The sequence below is a fragment of the Elephantulus edwardii genome, unplaced genomic scaffold, assembly GCF_000299155.1.
Source record: "Elephantulus edwardii isolate Elephantulus edwardi_28Jun2011 unplaced genomic scaffold, EleEdw1.0 scaffold00045, whole genome shotgun sequence".
NCBI lineage: Eukaryota > Metazoa > Chordata > Mammalia > Macroscelidea > Macroscelididae > Elephantulus > Elephantulus edwardii.
This window is the reverse complement of record NW_006399795.1, coordinates 16,705,308-16,710,209: the sequence shown is the minus strand read 5'-3', so window position 1 is coordinate 16,710,209 and position 4,902 is coordinate 16,705,308.

Genomic DNA, 4,902 nt, shown 5'->3' with positions numbered 1-4,902 from the left:
CTGAATTCTATATCCAGCCAAACTATCAACTAAATAACAGACTACAATGAAGCTGTTTTCAGATACAACAGGTTTCTAAGTGTCATGTCTCCTCCTTTAGTTATAAAGTTACAGGGAATGTACTCTTTCAAAAATCGGAAAGTGAGCACAGAAAACAGAGGACAATACAGGAAGCATGAAGGAGGCTAAAGGAATTCCATGGAAAATATGAAGGGAAATCCCACGGTGGCAGCTGTGAACCAGATGCATTGGGCAGCCAGCCCAGATGGAGCAAGACAGAAGCCACGCAGAGATTTCAGTAACAGGATAAAACTAACAGACCTCAGAAGCTTCTGGGCACTGGGGAGAGACTTAGTGTTGAAACTGTGATGAAGGCATGCAAAACTAAGCAATTAAAAAAAAAAACAACACCACAACGCAACAAGATAATTACTAACTAAAAGGAAAACAAATACAAAAATGGTAAAAGAAAAAAAAATGGCAAAAGGAAAATAATCACAGTTTGTTACACAGCTCAGTTCTTCACAACAATGACAGAGTTTTGGTCATGTAAACACGGACAACTTCCAGAATATATTCTAACTTTCAGAATCATTTCCAATATGGGAGGGATTGAAGGAGGAAGTGGATATATGGAGAGAGAGAGAGAGAGAGAACGGGGATATATGGGGGGAGAGAGAGAGAGAAGTAGTAACATGAACAATGTATTCAGCGCTGTAATCATGTAATCATTTAGAAGGCTGGACTTTATAAGGAGGGATGTGGTAACTGGATTAGAGGAAGACTCATCCACAACCTGTACTATGCAGAAGATACAACCTTGCTTGCTGAAACTGAGGAGGACTTAAAGTGCAGGATAAGAACTTCAGCCTTAAAAAAAAGGAGAAAAGCACAACAATGAATGAATGGAAACCCTAAGTCTCTGTAAACTTTCATTAAAATTAATTTTTTTTAAAAAGAAAAAAATTTAAAAAAAAAAAGGAACCGCAGTCTTCAATATGGATTAAAGCTCAACCAACATCAAGAAAACAAAGATTCTCACCCTGGGCCAATTGGCAGCACCATGATAAAGAATAGATTGAAACTGTTAATAATTTCAGCTTGCTCAATTCCATAATCAACACTCTTGGCACCAGCAGTCAGGAAATTGGAAAAAAAACCCTGAAATTGAAAGATGACTTGCTTTAGGAAAATCTGTTGTCAGGGACTTCTCCAGAGTGCTAAAAAGCAACAATGTCACTCTAGAAACTAAGGTGCACCTATCTGTTCCGGGCCATGATCTTCACAATTACTTGCTAAGAGCTGGACAATGACTAAAAATGACAGAAGAAGAATCGATGCCTTTGAGTTGTGGTGCTGGAGAAGAGTCTTGAATACACCATGAAAAACCAGGAAACAAATATATTGGTATTGGAGAGGGTGAAAACAAGTTTCTGCTTGGAGGCAAGGATTTTGAAGCTATGTTCACATACTTTGGGCATGTTGGCATGTTGCAAGGAGTGGTCAGTCCTTGGAGAAGGACATCATACTTGGAAGGGTAAAGAGGTCAGTTCAGGAGAGGAAGACCCAGAATGACATGGATACACACTAACTGAGGTAATAGGGGTAGTTGTATCAGAGTCAGTGAGATTGGCTCAGGACAGGGCAGGGGTCAGAGCTATTGTGCACAGGGTAGCTATGAGACACAGGTTAATCGACAGCACACAACAACAACAACAACATTCAATAGCTTTCTTCAACAACATTCAAAAGCTTTCTTATTTTGAGTCTTGGTAAAAAAAATTCAAAGCCACCATTTTTCAGATATGCCAATAAATGCTAAAATGAGCATAAAACAGTAAAATGATCAGGTCTTTTAAGGCCTAAAAGTGCTCTGGGGAAAGGTGGTATGATGAAGGAAGAGAAAGGTTACCTTTTTTTCCCTCCCAGATTATTGGACTACTACTACTTATGCAGTGGTGTACTTTTTGCAAATTTTTAAAAGGAATATTAAGTTTTGGAGGGACAGCGCAGGAGGGGAAGGTCTCTATGAGGTGGACTGATTCAGTGACTGGGTTAATCGGGATGGAAGTGTCAGAGACAGTGCGACTGGTACAGGACAGAGCAGAGTTTAGAGCTGTTGTACATAGGGTCGCTATGAGTCGCCAAGTAACTCAACGGCACATAACAACAACAACAATTAAGTTTTAGAGTGCAAAAGGCATAGAGCTGAACTGTGACTTGTTAGCTATGTGAACATAAGTTCATCTCCACACCTGAGGATTCTCAATGATTACACAAGGCTCATTTAGAGTTCCTGCCTCACAGATTTGGAGGGAAGCAACTCATGTAACAAAACTAAGAACAGAACTGCAATCCCAGAGGAACACGGTTCGAATCCACCAGACGCTCTGCCGGAGAAGGAGGCGCAATATCCTCCTGTACCAGTCAGATCTGATTTGACGGTACACGTACACAAAATTAAAAAAAAAAAAAAAAAGAAAACTAAGAACAATGCTTGTGGGAAAAGCTACTCAATGACTGCCAACAATTGCCTGAAAACATCACTCTCTGTCAGTCATTGCTATCTCATCAGAACCAACTCAGAGCTGACCCTCCAGCAGATTTTCAGAGGCTGTGAATCTCATGGGAAGAGATTGTTTATCTTTCTTCCCTGAAGCAACCTGGATTCAAAGTACCAAAAAGGCATGGCCTTTCTAACAGTGCAGCTCTCTCTGGACTCTGTCACCAGACCTCCTTTAATTCTAGAACTTAAATTCTGTGATCTCCATCAACAAATACATGGAAAGGATAAACTATGGGATAGTCATACAATGAAATACTATGCAGCACTGTAAAACAATGAACTTGTAAGACATTACACAATTACCCTGGAGCACATCACACTGAATGAAATATCTGTCACAAAAGGACAAATTCTGAGAGAAAGTGAGAGCTGTGCAGCGCCCTGGCCCTGCCTGTGACTGTGGATGCCCTGCGGGTGAGGCCGGTAAGATGGTAGAAGCGTGGTATATGGATGAGTCTTCAGATGATCAGAGGAAACGTCATCGAATGGAGCCTGACTGCCCAGTCGGCCTGGAGCAGTTACATCCGCATGGTGTATTTTACTCAAAATTGGATGCTTATAAATATGAAAATGATCCCGAATTAGAAAAGATCCAGAAAGAGAGAAACTATTGATGGATGGATATAATAACAATACGCAAAGATAAACTACCAAATTATGAAGAGAAGATTTACTAATGAAGTTCCTGGAATTCACTAATGAAGTCCACTAATCTGGGCCTGGACTTTTTATACTGGAAAAGAATTTTAAAATTAATTTTCTCTTTTTCTCATTGCCATGTTGTCAGAATGACTCATAGCTGAGCATCCAGCTGGGTTTCTGAGGCTGTGCACCACAAGGGAGGAGCCTGCCCACCTAGCCCCCTTGGAGCTGCTCGTGGATTAGAACTGCCCAAGAGGCAACACCTTTGGGTTATCAGTGTGACTCCCTATAAACTACACCACCAGAGCTCCCCAATGATTAATTCAATTCCATTAATACATGTAAGGGTTTTCTGTTTTCTATTATCACAAAGATACTCAGATTACATTCCTTTGTCTTTTAATACATGTACCATCTATAGTACTGTCATTTCATTCCTGATACTAGTGACTTGTCTTTTCTGTTTTTCTCTTGATCCGTCTAGTTACAGGCTTATCAAGTTTATTCCCTTTTAAAGATCCAGCTTTTGGTTTGATTGGTTTTCACCATTGTTTCTCATTTTCCTGTTGATTTTCACCTTTTATTTCTATTATTTACATTCTTCTACTGAGGGACCTTTAGTGGCTTAATGGTAAGGAGTTGTACTACCAAGTCAAAGTTAGATGGTTCCAATCCACCAGCTGCACTGTGGGAGAGAGATGGCCAGAGGTTTTCTGTGTGGTTTACTGCCTCTGAAAATCTACTGGAGGATCAGCTGTGAGTCGGTTCCAACTTAATGGTACACAACAACTGAGGAATCAGTCCTGGGAAAAAAGACATCACACTGAGAAAGGTGTAGAATCACAGAAAGAGGAAAACCTTCAACAAGATGGCTTGACAGAGTGACCGTAATAATGAATTTGAGTATATCAGAGATGTTGAGGAAGGCACAAGATAGGGCCAAGTGCAACTCTGTTCCTCATAGGGTTGCTGTGAGGCACAATCAACTCAATAGCACCTAACAACAACAACATCAACTTTGGTTTTAATTACACTTCCCCCCTCTTAATTTCTAAGGTTAAGCTGAACCACTAATTGAGACATTTCTGCTTTTGAATGTAGTATTTGCCATTAGAAATTTCCCCAAAATATGAATTTTTTTTAAAAAAAGGACAAATAATGCATAGCTCCACTGTTATAAAGCAGGTCTGACATAGGGGGTTGGGAGGAGAACAGGATAAGAGTGGATAGAGAATGGCCATTGCATTGGCACAGATGAAAGAAAGAACTGTCTAAAATGAATATATGATTAGACATTACATGTATGACAATGGCCCAGAATAAGGGATATATTATTGCAAAGAACGTTCGGTGAGGGGGGAGGTAATTGGCAACAATGTGTGAATATTTTTTTAAAAAAGTGAACTGGGGAGGGGGAAGGGAGGACAAGGGGGTAAAATGTGTAACAATGAATGAATTAAAACAAAAAAAATTGATCTAATTCTCATATACCCTTTAAAAAGGAAAAAAGTGGATAAAAAAGAAAAAAAACCACATGAGATTCCAAAAACAAGTAATTTGGCTGATAAGACAAAGAAAACTCCCAGGAAGACCCAGCTAGCAGCTGGGCAAGGCCCCAGGGCAGCCAGCCCAGAAGGGCAGCTGACTCCAGCAGAACAGCGCCAAGGTAACATGAATTACCTGAGGAGATGGAC